Here is a 16451-nt window from a genome sequence, read left to right as displayed (position 1 = left end):
AGAGAGAGAGAGCGCGGGAGGGAGGGAGGGAGGGAGGGAAGGGGGTTCTTCTGACAGGCGCAATTTACATTGAGATCGCCCTGCTCTGCTATTTACTTTGAGACCTGATTAGTATGGGTCGTCTATGGTCACACACACAGACACACACGCACGTTAAAAGAAAGAAGGGGGGGCGCAAGAAAGAGATGCCTTGCGATAAGGGGAATTAAAAGGGGAATTAAAAGGAAATTATTTTGGTTCATTCTGAAAAGTTTTTTTTTTCAAATTAGATTTCTCTGTGTCTCTCTGGGATTTTATTTTCATTCAAAAAGACCCTGATTAGGAATTACAACACTTGGATTGGATTCCATTGTTTAATGACTGGAAGTAGATGGCTAAGGAGATTCCATAAGGAACGTAAGTATTTAGAATACATTTGTGGTTCCATATGTTTCGGTTCAACACGTCCCCCTCTCTCCTCTCCTCTCCCATCTCGCCTGCTCCCTTTCCTTATGTTAACCCCTTGGTGGTTTTATTTTTTATGTTTCATTATCTTCACTAGCACTGAGTGGATTTCACCCAGCCTGAAATCAACACCTCCCTTCACTTGGAAAGACCCCCCCTCCATTTCTAACATATTTAAAAAAAAAGATACCTAACGTCCTCTTGTTCCCACCAGGCTCCTTCGTTTTCCAATAATGTTTTAAACAGAGTTGGTAATGATTAATATATAACAAAAATAACCTATCATTTTAGATATCCAGGAGGATCAATGCTTGCAAAGGAAAGTTCATGAGAGAGAGAGAGAGAGAGAGAGAGAGAGAATGTGAGTTTGGAAGAGTGTATCCTGGGAACAGAAAGGTGGGGGAGGCAGAGAGCTGCCTTCGCTCATCTCAATGGAATCGCTAGATCATGCTGCCATCTGGCGGACAGGAAGAGAGAGGTGAAACGAAACACCCTCTTCATTTCCTAGTGGGGAGGGGGAGGGGGCACTATGAAGCTTGTGCCGCTAGTGGAGGGACTAATCATTCCCTCATTGTTTTCCTGCCCCCTGAAACTGCCTGTGCGGGAGGGCAACCCGTTCCGAATGAACTATTTCCCATTAACTCCAGGGGTATTCGCTTACTCGGGGACTCTCCGGTCTGTGCTCCCTACCTCTTCCCCGTCCTTCCAACTTGTCTCCAAGTTTTTCTATCGGCTGTGAGTGAGAAGGGTGCTTAGGTTTAAGGGAAGAGTTTCAAAAGTGTTCCATATCGGAGGGGGAGCAAAGTGGTGCGCTTTTCCTGCCTGGCTTCTGAAATCTCCGAAGTCAGTTGGGAAAGGGGAATCCTGGATCAAAATATACAATTTGAGATCTGGTGGTGCGGTAATGAAGAGGGTGCCCCCCCACACCCACCATCACTTTCCCCTGCCAAGCTGTCCCTATTGTAGATTGTGCTGATAAAAAGGGATGTTATTGACTATGCAAAAGCAAGCTGCCCTCGCCTGCCTCTCTCTCTCTCTCCTTCAACTCTGGGTCCTGTCTTGTGGTGGACACTGAAAAGGTGAAACGAATACGATTAAACCACACACACTCTCTTTCACACAGGCCAGCTCCATGCCGGTATTATCTAAGATTTTACTCCCTGGACTGTGAAGATACCGGAGGAAAGAAAGAGAGGCAAAGCAAGAGAGAGGGAGGGAGGGAGAGAGGGAGGGAGGGAGGGAGGGAGAGAGAGCGAGGCTAAGAGAAGGTACAGAGGGAGGCAGCGCGGACGGCTCCTTGACAAGGTTTCTTCGGTCGCCAGATTCTGTCCACGGTCAACGGGCAGCCCTCGGCCGGACAAGGCAAGTAGTTTTGGCTTTCTCTAGTTCGGGATTCTGACGGGGGATGGAAAATCTGGGCAGGAGGTCGAGTTGGTTGGAAATGGGATCTCCCCCCCCTTCCCCATGTAACTTCCTTTGATGGATTTCCGCCAAAAGCAGAAACTTGCCAGGATAACTTTTTAAAAATCCCCTCACCCCCTGTTGTAGTATCATGATTGCATTTCTGGATACTTTGCAAGGAATCCAGCTCCGGCCCGTTGAAATTTCCCAACCAGATTTCCTCTGAAGCAGATTGCGGGGGGGGGGGGAATTCCGTGATGATGGGGGCTTCTAAGTTGGCGGGGGAGGAGAGTGAGTAGACTGGCAGAGATGGCGAAAGTATAACAGTGTTAGTGCCCCCCCAGCGCTTTTTTAAAAACCCTCTTCATTTGGAGGTCACGGTTCCTTGCAGTCTCCTGGCTTTACTCAGGAGGCACTCTGCGTCTTCAGAGGGGAAAGCGAAACCTGAGCAGGGCTCTGTCCCACAGTCATGATCCTTGCTGTGTCTCGGTGACCTTCGACCAGTCCGCAGAGTCCCCGCTTGTGGAGCTGCTCTGGTTTGGAAGCCTCGGCTTGCCCGCCCTCTCCTGCGGACCGAGGGATGGCAGTGCGTCTCCAGAATCACGGCTGCGTGCCAAGACTGGGCTCTTTCACCTGCTTCGTTTGTTATTTGATCACCTAATGAAAAGATCGATTGCAGCCTGTTTAACTGGCGGTGGGGTGGGCAGTGTCAACAGATTAAAGGCACAACAGTAAGGAAGTTCAGAGGAAGGGGGGCAGAGAGGAAGAGATGAGTTTGCAATAAGAAAAAAAAAAAAGGTCTGCTATAAATTAAAGCGGAACAAAATCTACCCTCGGTCCCAATTGTGTTCTGTTTGTCAGAGGCTGGGTTTCCAATATTTTTTTTTGAGGTGGGATATTTTTTATTTGCAAATTACTATTTAACCCCTGTGCAGCAGGAGCATAAAACAGCACCCTTTCCATGTCTCTTTTTAGGCAACTTGGGTGGGTGGGGGCTGCCATTTTGACAGGCTCCCAAGGAATGCCCATCCTTTAGGGAGCCAGGCCTGTGTCTTGGAAGGCGAAAGCGGCAGCAGCACAGGAAACCTTGAGCAGGAGACCGCCTCGTCTTCTCCGGAAGCTCAGTCTAGAGATCCGGGGCTCCAGTGCCACGGGGCAGCCTTTTGTTTGACAGCTTCTGGCTGAGAAGCCGAGCAGAGCAGCAGCGAGCCCTGACTTTCCCTCTCCCCACTGGCATCCCTGCCCTGCCCTGCCCTGCACTTGGCTTCTGTGGCACGGACCGGACCCGAGGATCCGTCCTTGCGCTGGGATGGGCAAGCACCAAATGATGCGCGCCTTCGCAGAGGACAGGGCTGCTCGGAATGAGGCAATCCCGGGTGATTTCCAGAGGCATGAATTACCGGCGGGCAGCGGGTGGAAATAAAGCATGCGAGGCTCTGATGCTCTGCCAAAGGCCCAGTGTAAAGGTTTTGTGGCTGCCCGTCCTGGTTTTTTGAGAGACTAGAACTTGTTAGCACTCCCCTGGCATTCCGGGCAAGGTTTTGTAACCCGATATTAAAAAAAAAAACAGATGGAGTAAGGCTGAGAGTCAGCCCACAAGGAAAAAGAACACATTTACTTGGAAGGAAGCACATTCAGTTGAAGGCCAGAGGGACTTACAGCTTCTTGGTGGGTTTAGGAGAGAATCGGTGCCTTCTGGCACGCTCTGAGGGTGGGAGAAATACAAAAGGAACGTTTTGGATCTGCCTCAATTGTTTCTGGGGCAGAGCAGAGATAATTTAATAAAGTGTGCTTGAGCCTGTGTGGTGGTGGTGGAAGCCTCTGACACCTGCGAGCACTGTTGCCAGGGGCACTTTCCAAAGGTATGTCATGTAGAGTAGGCATCCAGTCCACATACTTGTGCTCAGTTACAGTTACGTGTTGGCGTATCCTTACATGGAAAGATATTGGTGGACAAATAACCTCGCTCTCTCCAGAGTGGCCGCAGCAGTTGGGCAAATGTGCCTTTCTGGTAGCAACTTTGAGCAGTTTACTCCCGATTCTGGTAAGAGATCCAGCTGCATTTCGTTCCGACATGACATTTGGGAAGTGCTTTTTAAAGCACACATATGCCATTCCCGTTCTACACAGATCAACTTAAAACAGACCCAACAAGCCATACGGAAGGCGTGCTTTGAATTCTGTTCTCGCGCTTACACGCTTACACACACACACACACACACACACACAATGTGCTGGGCCATTTGCCCCACAAATCAGCACGGCTCACTCACTCTGCAAACTCCTGACAAGCGTTGCCTTTTAGAATTTGGATGCACAATCCATCAGATGGGTCAGTGAGCGAGTAAGTGTGTGTGTGTGTAATGAATGTATGCTCCCCCCCCCAGTGCTATTTCCAGTCTTTGGAAAATATTCATTGTTCTGTCTGCCTCCCCCCTCCCTGAGCCCCTTCTCCCAGCGACTTGCATTGTGTCCTGGCTGGCCCCTGCTCCGATCTCCAGCTGGCGAAGCCATCGGCTTGTCTAGCCCGGCCAAGCCTGCATACAAGCTAGCCCTTGGCAGTGAGGCTTAATCTGCTCCAGGCCGCCTCCACCAGCAGCGGAAGTAGGCCCTGTTCAGTGGGAGCAGTGCCGGGTCAGACGCTTGCCCCACTTGAGGACTGCAGCTTCTCTCTGATTTTCTCCCCCCCCCCCCCCACAGTCGCTTTCTGCATTAACCTAGTTCCATGGATTAAAGTGCCAGAGCTCTGTGCTATTCTCAGATGGCCTTTCCCTTGCAAGGTCACGGCCAGTAGATTCAGGCATTCTTTTGCAAGGATCCACTGGAAACCAGGCCATTTCACTTCCTTGTGAAGGGACCACTTGTTTACTGACAGGCCAAGAGGCCACACTCCCAAGACTCCTGAGAAGCTAAGGTTCACCATGGCCTGTGCTGAAAGCCAGTCCCCGATGGCCAAGAGCCTTCTTGCATGTGCTTCTGGGAGTCAAGTGTGGGAACTTGGGGGGGGGGGAAACCCACCCACATGGATTCCCATGGGGGAGTAAAAGACTGGGTCTTTGAAAACGACCAGCTCTGTGTGCACAAAAGGTCCTTTGGCTGCTCAGATCCAGCATCCCAATAGGGCACATTTGAAAGCTATCCCTGCTTAGTCTACGGTTTTAACAAACTGCAATCTGAAGCATCCTTACAGGGATGCGATTCCTGCTGGAAAGCACCCAGGTTTACTTCTGTGTCAATATGGTGTCGATCAGCCCTGAAGAGAGCTTAGAAAGACAACACCAAAGCAGCCTCTTTATTAAAGGGAGACAGCCCACCAGAAGTTCTAACCTTCAAAAAGGCTCCCTTTTTCAGTGTTCTAGCAGAGGGGGTGTCCCCACTTACTTTCCTGGCTAGCAACCAGCCCTTTGACTGGGAAACCCAAATGAGGCCATCCTGCGTGAAGAGCCAGCCAAGCATGCTTGGCCTGCCTTCCGAGTGTGTGTGGTTTAAAGGCTGTGCAGCCATTGGCCTTCCCTAGGCCAAGCAGCCTGATCCCACTGCAATGCGGCCAACTCCCAGTTTGCAGAGGGGCTGTAAAGGGCAGCTTCCCGAATGCATATGTTTCCTGGTTGGAAGGATCAGGCCCAGGGCAGGCTTGGGAACACACAACTGGCAATTTTCCAGCTTAGTTGGGTTTCTTTCTCCCTCTGCAAAAGGGTGAATTCTCACAGTCAGATATCTGCTCTTGACATTAGTAATGCTGAGGGGGGCTGCATGTGAGGAGCGAAGAGAAACAATGGTGAAAGCCAGGAAAGAAATGTGTGTGGGGGGCGGACTCAAGACTTTTCCTGCAGGCTTCTCAGAGGGCAGGCGGATGGCTTGGGTTCCTCAGAGGGCCTGCTCGGTGGCTTAGGCTCCTCTCTCAATGCCACAGCAAGGCAGGCCCGAGCCAGCTGACCAAAGTTCACAAAGCCCTGTGTGTAGAACCGTTTCCCTGCAAGGAGGGACCCTTGCGCGGCAGGATCATTCCCCGTAAGAATTGCAGCGTCCCCGTTGGGGATCAGCCCATCGGATGTGGGGCTGAGCTGGGTCTCTTTCTCCACGCTAAAACTAAGAACCAAAAGAAGGTGTTAAAGAGGAGGGGGGGGGCTGTAGGATGAGTGTTGCCCTGCTAGCCTGGGGTCCTCTTGAGCATAGCTGAGGCTTGATAATAAGCCTGGCTTTTCACTTAAAACTGTCAGGGCTGAGATATGTTCATTACAGGCCTGAGTTGTCAGGCAGGGAGGGGAAACCTAGGTTTTTAGGGTTGTTAAAAAAAAAAAAAGCCAGTGAAATGAGGCACTCAAGCAGACCAGAGAGAATCAAGGGACACTGGAGCTGGAGTAGGGGAGCATTGGGGGGGGGGGCTGTGAGAGCCACAGTAATGTGCAGGGGGGGGGCAGGGCAGCTCCTACAAGCCCCCCAAATGTGAGCCTGGCCAAGGGGGGATCCCTTTTATTGTGAGCCCCTGGCATAGAAGCTTCTGAAGCTGAAAGGGAAAAGGAGGGAGGGCTTTTTGTCCCAACCGATCCTCCGCTATTCTGATGGCTCAGGTTGGTGTGAAAGGGACGAAGAGGTCACTTGAAATCGCCTTTTATCTACTCCTCTTTTCTCTCTGGATCAGCAGCTTTGAATAGGCGCCATCTAATCGCTCTTCATAGAAAGAAAGTGGGCAAGCCACGAAAATGCCTTGACTCTGGAAGGAGGGGACGGGATTGCATTCTTCTTGCTCCCAGGCCTCCAGCCAGGCGTCGGGGAGCAGAGGAATGCTGCGAGCCTAGGGCAGGCTCCGCCAGCAGAATGGCCGGCCGGTGGCGGAGAGAGACGGAGAGGCACAGATCTCTTCACCTCTTCCTCTGCCATTCACAGCCGCAGTAACGCCGCTGTCTGGCTTGCCCTGCCCGTGTCCAGCCCTCTGGCTTTGGCTTTATTCATTTTGTGCAAACCTCTCCCCCACACCACGTCTGGAATAAATGGAGGGTGCAAATCTATGAAGATCTTAACCCCCACCCCCTTTGCGCAATGATTCTGGTAGTGTCCCTGCTTTCTGCAGGCCAGGCTCCAATCTGGCAGGGAAAAGGATGGGACCCGTCTGACTGGCAGGCCCACACTGCTGCATGTGGTCCCCCCTCACTGCATTGTCGTCCAAGAGCCCCAGCCACATGTGTCGGGGAGCCACAACCCCGACTTACAATTCCTCGAGCCCGGCAGCCCAGCCGCACCTACCCCCTGGCCAGGAATAGCCACCTTGCCCTTCTGGGTCCCGGGGAGCTCGAAATGTCTGGCCAGACAGGGCCACCCAGTCCCACCTCCACCACCCGTAGAAGGGTTTCACTGAAGCTGCCACCTGCCCCACCTTCCTCACCGCCTTAGCCTGAACCTAGCAGGCCTTTCCCCTCCTTCCATCCCCCTCTCCATCCACAGAACTCGATTTTGGAGTTGGGGAAGCCCCAAAGGTCGGGCGTCATGGATTAAATGAACTAGAAGGAGCCCGGACCGCTGACATTATAAAGCTCCGCTGGGGCGTCAAACCAGTCTTTAACGCATTGCTTCCACTCCGCCGGCCCAAGCCCCCTTCCCAGCCTCTGTCCCCATCCGCAGGAAAAGGGTCGGATCGCCTCTTCTCTCCTCATTCCCTACCCCCCCCATGAGACCCCCCCCCCCATGCCATGGAGGGACTGGGATTCCAATCAGGCTTTTGGCACCTCCAGGAAATGATCCCCAGAGTCATGAGCAGGACATAGGATTGATTTAGTTTTAGCACCCTGCGCCAAAGTCCCCCGAAGTTACTCCCCAATGCAGAGTCAAAGTGGAGGAAGGAGGGAGGGAGCGCGCGAAAGAAGCCCTGCCAAGGCAGCCTCGCAACCGCCTCCATTGGGCGACAGTGACCGCGCTTCCCGCCTGGCCGGGTAAGGCTTGTTTTAACAAACGGCGGCAGCCCAAGGGACAAATGTCTGGGAGCTTCTGAACCCTTCAGTTTTGCTAGAAGCGAAAGCAAGCCCAGGGTGGAGAACAGGGAAATCACCGCCCCAAGCCAGAGGCGGAATGGAACCAGAGGCAGCCCTAGGGACGCGGAAAACCTGACCGGAGCTCTCCCTCGAGAAGTTTCAGCCAGATCCGGTGACCATTTGCTCAGTGCAAATGGCCACGAAGAAATAAACCTAAACCTCAGGCCGGCTAGTTTGGGTTGTAGTAGTTTAGCAAGACTAATTGCAGACAATGGAGCTAAAATGACTTTCCCAATTAGCTGCTGGTTGGAGTTTAGTTGGAGGAACTGTCAGCTTCACCGATGGGTAATTGCTTTATTGCTCACAAAACTATCATCTATTTAGAACATATGTGCTAATTACTGTGGATGGGCGTTGGGGAGAAAAAGAGAGAGAGAGAGAGGAGACCATAAATCTATTAGTACTTGAAAAAAGTCCAAGGGGCTTGGGAGCCGGGCAAACTCTTTTTCACGTTATGATTTTGTTTTTGGTTTTTTTAGGGGGGAGGCTCCTGGAGGTAGTGCCCCATTATCTGTTGCCCCCACGGCAACAACTCCTGAAGGAAATTGATCCCCCGAAGCCTAACTAAACATGTGGCCCGATCCACAATGCACAAACTAGAATCCTGGGTTGAAATAGATGTAATGCCCTGGTAGGGAGATGGAGTGCAAAATCCGCATCCTAACAGTGGCCTTTGGCTTCTTGTAGTGGGGAAAGCAGGGTTCAGATGCCAGAGGTCTTTTGGGGGGGGGGGGCTCAGAAGGAGGCGCCGCTCTCTTCCCCCTTTTCTACCCTCCCCCATTTCTTTCCCTGCCAAAAAAGCTGAAGTTCCTTTTGGCTGGTCAAATGGTTGCGCTTGGAATACTGACAATTAAATCCACTTCCTTTTGGGAGAGAAAAATGGGGTTAACTGGATTGGCTTTTGCACCCACTAAGGTGGAGACCAGGTCAGGGTATGCTCCTGCAAAAAGTTGAGGCAGTCGGGAGCTGGGGCAGTTGGTCTCCCAAGCCCATAGGCAGAGCGGGCTTTGTGGCAGGGATGCCTCCCGGTTGGAAGGTGACAAACAAGCTAGTGGAAAAACAGACCGTTGTGTGCCGTTGTTTGACTGGAAGCCCTGGGGATGGGAAGGGAAGGGAAAGGGGCTCTTGCTATCCATGAGCCCCGCGACCCTCTCTTCTGGGTCCCTCCTATGCCCCTGCCCTTTCCCTTAAAAGTCCTTGGGCTGCTTCACACTCCTTGCTGGATGGGCTTGGTCAGGGACAAGTGTGTGGGGGGGGATGTCCTTCTCTCTCAGCTCTCCCCGTTTCCCAGTCTCATCCTGTGTTCCTGGGCTGAGATTGTGATCCTAGATCTTCACCCCCCTCATTCCAAGGAGGGACGGTAAATGCAAATGCTTTTTTGGGGGGGAGGGCAGAGCCAACTTAAGGGGCCCACAGGCATCCCCTGCCTTGGGACGCCACTTTCCCCTTTTAAGCAGCACTGCTCCTGCCTACCACGTCAACTGCGGATGGGGGCAGTGGGAGACATCTTCCCCAGCCTGAGCATCGAGGATTCATTTATCAAGCAGCCATGAGGTTGCAACCAAACATACCTCTCTCCCCCTCTTTCCCTACCTTTCTTAAACTTTCCACTCTCATCCCCCCCAACGCCCCCCTCCGGGTATGTTTAGTGCTTTCCGTATCTGGTTTTGGGAAGTCACGTTAAGGCCGTGAGCAGGGAACTGCCTTTTTCCTTCTTCTTTTTCTTTTTTGGGCTGCCTGCTGGGATTTCCTGAGCGAGATCACGACATCTCTCTGAAATGGGATCCCTCACTTTTAAGCTTGGTGTAGCTGTTAATAGCAGCCCTGTGAGGTGTGGTTAATTGGTGGGGATAAAGGCGTAATGACTTCACAGGGAGACGGCAATGATCCTTTAATGTACCTTAAAGAAACACACACACACACCGGGTGAGAGATGGCATCTCTTGGCTCAGAAGAGCCGTCCAAAGTGGCTTCAGCTTTGCAGGAAACACAAGCCTATCTGGATCTCGTCTCTCCTGCAAGTGGTGGGAGGCATCTCTGGTGCTCAAACAAGTACCCTCAACTGGAAATAATGAAAAGGGTTGGGGGGGGGGGCGGCTGGCAGAAATCAGTTCTAGAAGTTTTTGTGGTCATCCTTGGCCAGGAGCTGCAGACCAGCTTTTCGGCCATCCTTTGCAAACGCAGAGGCGGAGCAGCGCCCTTGCCCCAAAAGAGCCTGAAGGCCAGGCAGGTTTTCAAACTGCGGGCAGAGTGCCCCATTTCAGGGACCCTGGGGACTTTGCACTGCCTGCCGCTCGCCCGTCAGCCACGAACTGCTCTGTGCATTGAATATAACCGGGGTCTCTTGGTCTCCCGGAGGCTGCCCAAATCTCGAGCTTGTGACCTGTCACCAGAATCCCTCCCCTGCCACGGGCTTGAAGCAAAGCGAAGGGCTCCAAACACTCCACCCCTCCTGCAGTCGCGGTGCTTCTATATTATGGGTGGGGGTAAGCTCACCCCACCCATCCCTAAAACCTTCAGATAATTTCCTGCTCTCTCGGGCTGAGGTGGCAGATGGTTCCATGGAGACCAACTGGACTTCCTCCCCAACAAGTGGGGTGGGGCTGCCTTTTCACTTGCCCGGGGTGTGCGTGTCGACCGCGCGCTCTCCAACCCCCTTGGAAGAGTATTTCTCCTGCGCATTTCTTTGACTGTTGCACCCCTGCCTGTGCAGATAGGCTGACCTCCAAAGGTATACACAGCTATCCTTAAACACACATGCATGTAACATACCTGTTTCGGGACACACAACCTGGGGAGCAAAGGGCAGAAATAACTGTGCGAGGCGGTGCCTTCGTTGGTCGTCTTGTCTCGCTTATCTTGTCTAACCAAAGCGAAAGATGCAACAAATGTAACTCATTCTTTTGCCCCTGGACCTTATTAAATTCTTCCTCCATACTTCTCTCCCCCCATTTAATTACTCCCTGAGCCTGATCCTCAAGGCTTCCCTGGAAGTAAATGCCCTTGCAAGGCGATGAATCCCAGTGAACAGGCTCCGGGCGCGCAGCTAAACCCTTTGAAATCTATGGGACGCGCCTAAGTTCCGAGTTGAGATGCCAAAATTGTCATCTTTTAATATTCGGTTATTATCAAACGCGGAGACTAAATGGTGCACTGGCCATAGATCAAGGGAATAATCAAAACAGACTCTTCGGCCATTTCGTTTTCCTTTGAATCACGTGGAAGTGGTTTACACCCGGCGGGATGCTAACCTTTCCCTTCCAGTTTTCTCTATGCGGGGACAGCAATTAATGCTTATTATTTTAAAAAGGGAGGTAGAACACAGGTGCTTCAGTGACAGCTCTGGAATGTTAATCTCCCAGATCCCTTAACTAAAAAGGGAGCACAGAAACAACATTTCCTCTCCAGGGGCAAGAGAGCCATTCTCTCCTGAAATGCACCCGCTTAATCCAGAGAGGCACAGATATTTGCAGATGTTCCCTGATTGGTACTTTCTCTCGAGTAAATGTGCTTTCGAACTCCGCGGGATTCATTTTGCTTAAGGCAAGGCAAGGGTTTTCCGAGTGCCGGGCAAGTCCATCCAGCTAAAAGAAGCCGGGTGCAACCCCAGGTAAAAGTCCATACGATTTCTTTAGGTGAAAATCTTCTGCACCTTTACTTGGAAACTGTCTTCACTAAAAGACACTTCCCAAATAAGCCTGCAAAGGATCAGGCAAAAGCCTTGTTTATCTGGGAGTAAATTCCGTGAGAACGCAATGTATTTTCTCTGGATCTGTAACTTGGAGCAGTTTGGGAAATGAGAGTCCTTTGGAGTAAGTGGCTTATAGATTGATGGGTTCTAGACTGCGACGTAGACCCTGAGAGTTGCCGGGACTCACAGACCCCCAACAGGGCAATTACTCTGGGCAGCCGATGCCCAGAGAGCCATGCCAGACGTGTTACAGATTTCTTATGTGAGGTGCACCCAGCGTGTTGTGTTTCAGAGCCTCTGCCAAGGAACTCTTGGCTCGGATCTACTTGGGTGTCCCGACTGAGATAGGGTGGTGGTGGTGGTGGTGGTGGTCGAGGAGGCTCCGGAGGCAACAAGGGTCAGTGGAGTCTTTGTCAATTCCCAGCCTTGGCCCTGGTCACCTCTGCGTTCTTGAAGCCCTGGAAGAGCACCTTGGAGTGCCTTGGCTGCTTTCCCTCCCTGCCAAAGAGAAGGACCAATTTCACCTCTTGAGGAAGGCAGGCGGAGGGCACCCTCCTCTGCCTTGCAACAGGCAGCAATGCCCTCTCCTTTTGGCCAGAGGTGCGCATGGATCAGTTTCCCATTGACCCCAGTCCATCCAGATTTAATGCCTGTTTCCTGGATTCTCCCTTCCTTGATTTCACAGTCCTCTCAACCTGAACTAAATAAGAAGGAACTTGATTTGGAGTGAACGGGAAAAAGTCGGACTGCGCCAAGTCACACCTTGGCCTTGCCACTCCTTTCCCCCTGCACTGGCTTGGCATCTATGAGTTACGCCAGCTTAATCGCTCCCGGGAACCCCTTTTAAAGCCCTAATGCTCTCCCTCTCCCTGTGTTACTTTACGGTCCATTAAAGGAGGCTCCCTCTAGCTTCGCCTCCACCTCCGGTGCAGAACCTCGTTGCTCAGTGCTCCTTGATTCCAAAGCAGCCGCACAGTTGACACCAGATTACTCGGGAGTAGGTGGCTTCGCAACAGCCGGCGTAAAGGGGCAGGTTTCCCAACCACCCTTAACTAGAATCATAGCCAGTTCTGGGCGGCAGAAGCAAGCCCTGACTGCAACCCAGGCAGCGAGCTCCACCGAGCAACGAAGCCGCGGGTGGGTGTTAGGATCAAGCCGCTTCGCTCCCACTCGGCTATTTGGGCCTAAGTAACCTCCTCCCCCTCCTCTGAGAAACTGTGGATACCGGAAGGCTGGCCTTTTTTTGTTTTGTTTTTTAAAGTTCCAAATCTGAGTCGAGGAGTCCTCCGGCTTCACTGCTTCCTGGATCGGAGCTGTGTTTGAAGCGGGAAGAGAGAAGGGTCGTGTAATCAAAGGGGGGGGGGGAGTCATGGAGGAGCAGACAGCAGCGCTGCTTGGAGAAGCTATGGGGGGGGGGAGCTGCGCATGTCCAGGTGATCTGTGGCCCGGCACGGGAGAGACTACTGGCTTTTCTGAGCTGTTTTGCAGATTACTGGAGTGCCTGACTAGATGGGAGCTTGTCAAGGGGGGGGGGGAGCCGGACAAGGAGACTTTATGCATGGGATCCAGCCTGTTGCCCACCTGGGGACCAGGACAGTGGTGAGAAAAGGGGAGGCCAGGGCCAAAACAGGCCTTGCGCTGCTTCCCCCGCTGCGGAGGCAGAGAGAGAGAGAGAAAGAGAAAGAGGGAGGGAGGGGATATCTGCAAAGGACCTGGGCTTGCCCAGCAGCCCTACTCTCAACGGGACCTCGCCCACCCAGGGGAAGACGCTGCAGAGGCATTAGGGCAGGCAAGAGAGGGAGGCGGATCCCCCTCTGCTAGGGGAGCCTTCCCAGGGCTTTTCCCAGACTCCGCTTCCCCAAGGTGGCCAGCTCAAGCCCCAGCTGCATGAGGGCAGATGGGGTGGGGGGCAGGGGCCTGGGGAGAAGCAAGGAGGGGCAAAGGGGAGCTTTGGAGTAAAGGTAGGATTCGCAGCTGGGAGGGATGCCGGACTGGAATACTACACAAAGGGGACATGCAGTCTCTGAGCTTGTGCAGAGTGCCCCCCCCCCATAATGATCAGCAATGGCTTTTCACTGGGCTGGGCTGGCCTGTGTCCTTTTTGAAAACAACCCACAACCACACCTGCCTCTCCAAAAAACCCATCAGACAGTTGCCCCAACAGGTTGGTTTTTACATTTCTAGCCTCCTATTTCCTTCTTTCCCTTCTTGCCGCTTTTTCTTCTGCAAGACCTCTCTCCCTCCCAGCATGGGCAGCTTGTCCCAGCCAAGAGATGAAACTCAGGGAAGAGCTTCCTCCGGTTCATTTCTGTCTGTGAAAGGGACAAGAACCTTGCCCGAAAGAAAGCTGATCTGACAGTTCTGAATCTGCATGGCTAAGCAAACAACAACACTACCCCGTAAACCTGCACGGGCAGTCAGGTCAGAATAGGGCTGACATTTGTGACTTCGCAAGATGCCTGTGGAACCTGCTGGGATCTGAGCGGGGTTTGTGTGTTTGTAGTGAAGCCGGGTTGGGATCTCAGGGCTCCCGCAGCTCCGCTCCTTGTGCGGCTAAGCCGAAAGTGTGTCGAATCCATCTCCTGCGCCTTCAAGGCATTTGAAGCGGCCACAAACGCCTCCCTTTGGAAGGAGGCTCATTTCTCAACTTTACGGGTTTGTTCCCTTATGCCATCCCTGCCCAGCCAGTATCTTTGGAGAGGAAAATGTCATAACCCTTGCTCAGAAAGGTCAGCATCCACCACCCTGCCTACCGAGCGTTCTATGTTCTACTTGCTGCCGTCCTCAGCATCACAGCGAAGGAAGGAACTTTTTGCTTGTTCCTCGGGATCCATGTCCAAGCAGACTTGCAAGTCAAGGCTGGGGATCTTTCAAGGGCAATTTAGGAGGCTTCCCAACTCACCCACCAACTCAAACTCCTACGATGCATTCACAGAGAGGAGAAATAATAATATTGATCCGTTGGAGTAGGAGAGAGTTTATAGTGATGTCTTTATTCTGCGTTCTTTTTGCATTTTAAACAAATCAGGACCCCGTGTAAAATGCTGGGGGCACAGTCCACCTGAGCTTGCCATGCAGGGGTTGGGAGGGCTCCAGGGCAACTGCGGTCAGGGGCTCCTTGAAGCCATCACACCACTCAGCTGGCCTCTGCCTCTCTTGGGAACCAGTTGGAAACTTCCCAATAAGCCCGGGACAGAGATTCTTTCCAGGCTCCTATCCACTGGAAGGCTGGGCAGAATATTTGGAGAAGCTGGAAGCCTTATGGGCTCTTGGACCACACGGTGAGCGCCTGTACAAGCATCACTGAAATCAGTAGGACTTACTTTTGAGTAGGCATCTGTTGTGCCCTGCTGCCCAGTTAAAGGGTAGAACCAGGAACTATCCCTAATGCTGTGTAACATCATCCTTTTAACAATTCCTCAGGTCTAAGGGAAGGAAAACCGCCTGTGCCCTTCCCTTTCCAGTAAACACTTCGGGATGAATTGTTTTAAAATGATGATAGTGATTGTACAGAAGGACAGGCTAAGCAATGCGGGATCTTTGTGTAAGGGGTCCTTTGCAAGAGAGGAACACTGGAGGGACCTTGGGGTCAGTCAGCCAAGGGATTCCCCAACTCCCCCAGCCCCCATTCATTGTCCACAATAAAGGCCAAGTGCTGGGCCAGATGCTACGATGATAAGGTGAGGTGGTGGAATGGATGTGTGAGCAGGTAAGATTGGCAAGAGTGACACTGTTAACTGAAAACATCTAATTAACAGTGACTTCATTTGATTGGGAGGATGAAAAAGCCTTTTTAAATCAATCCAGATTTACTAGTCTCGGCTGCAGCCAATTTATGACTCTGGAGGCCGGAGAGAGCCTGCTTTCCTTCAAGATGTCATGGGGGGGGGGGGGGGATCAGGGACTAGGTGAAGTCATTTGGTTACCCAGTGGAAACTCTCGGAGTCCCTTGCTTCTGGGATTGAAGGCCCTGCTGCTTCTTCTTTTTATTAGGAACAGGCCAAGCCCGCCCGGCTTCTTGAAGCAATTAGGCCCTCCCAATTAGCATTCTTCTCTTGACCCCTAAAGCTTCTCCAGGTCCTTGCATTAAACAGCTCTTCAAAGAAAGGGAAAAACGTGAGCACCCGGGTGGACGTGGGCTGCTGAGGCCGGATTCGACCAAGCCCACATCCCAAGAGGAAAGGTCAGGGTGGATCAGGGACGAAGCTCGAGGCAGGCAATGCAAGAGGCCGGCCAGCTCCAGGCCTTGAAGAGACTCCCCCACAAATGAAGCTTTACGGTAAAGATTTATACTCCCCTCTTGATAAAACAGTCTTCCTTGGATTAGCATGCCTGTTGTCATACAAGATTTTTGTGAGCAAGCGCTTGATTCACTGGGCAAAGGGAAGGGATCTTGTGACGCCTGCCCAGATAGGGATCGACTGCTGGGGCAGGAGCTTCTACGCTGGTGCTGGGCAATGGGAAACGTCACCCATTCTTGTTCCAGGCAACTTTTAAAGGTGTTTTTACTAACAACTTACTCAAGGTTGCCCAAAGAGTTGGGGGGTGGGGGACCCAACAGATTCTAGCCTACTAGGAAGGCAGGTCCTATGAATGGGAAGGGGTGTTTTCCAGGTGTGTGGAGTGATGAGGACCCTGTAGTTTGCACATGAGGAGAGGCCCTCTTTCAGGTGCTCACTCTCTTCTCACTCTTTCAGAGTCTCAGGGCAAGTACAGAGTTACATTCTGTCCTGTAATTAAAAAACAAACAAACAGGGATCGAAACTCTGGCCTCTTAAGGACACATTCAGAACCGTACATTGGACCACAGAAGGAGAGTTGGTGTTAAAGCTAACAAAAGCTTCACAACAAAAGGTATTTGTTGCTCTTCTTGTTTTGCTGAAAAGATG

General features: G+C 52.1%; 1 long non-coding RNA gene across 12 annotated transcripts in view; it reads left to right on the top strand.

Moving 5' to 3' along the window:
- Positions 1-65: 65 nt before the first annotated feature.
- The window catches only part of LOC143842434 (uncharacterized), a 111173-nt gene continuing 94787 nt past the window's right edge, over positions 66-16451 (top strand). For 3 of the 12 annotated variants that reach the window (XR_013233121.1, XR_013233120.1, XR_013233114.1), the window contains exon 1: positions 994-1806. This is a non-coding gene — a long non-coding RNA (uncharacterized LOC143842434). Of the gene's footprint in view, positions 397-987; positions 1807-11248; positions 11482-13548; positions 15842-16259; positions 16417-16451 lie in introns of those variants that run through there. The other 9 variants (XR_013233115.1, XR_013233119.1, XR_013233116.1 and 6 more) reach the window with 8 other exon arrangements.

Source organism: Paroedura picta, chromosome 7, assembly GCF_049243985.1.
Source record: "Paroedura picta isolate Pp20150507F chromosome 7, Ppicta_v3.0, whole genome shotgun sequence".
Lineage (NCBI taxonomy): Eukaryota > Metazoa > Chordata > Lepidosauria > Squamata > Gekkonidae > Paroedura > Paroedura picta.
Note: the sequence above shows the minus strand (reverse complement) of the source record. Positions and strands in the feature narration are given on the sequence as shown.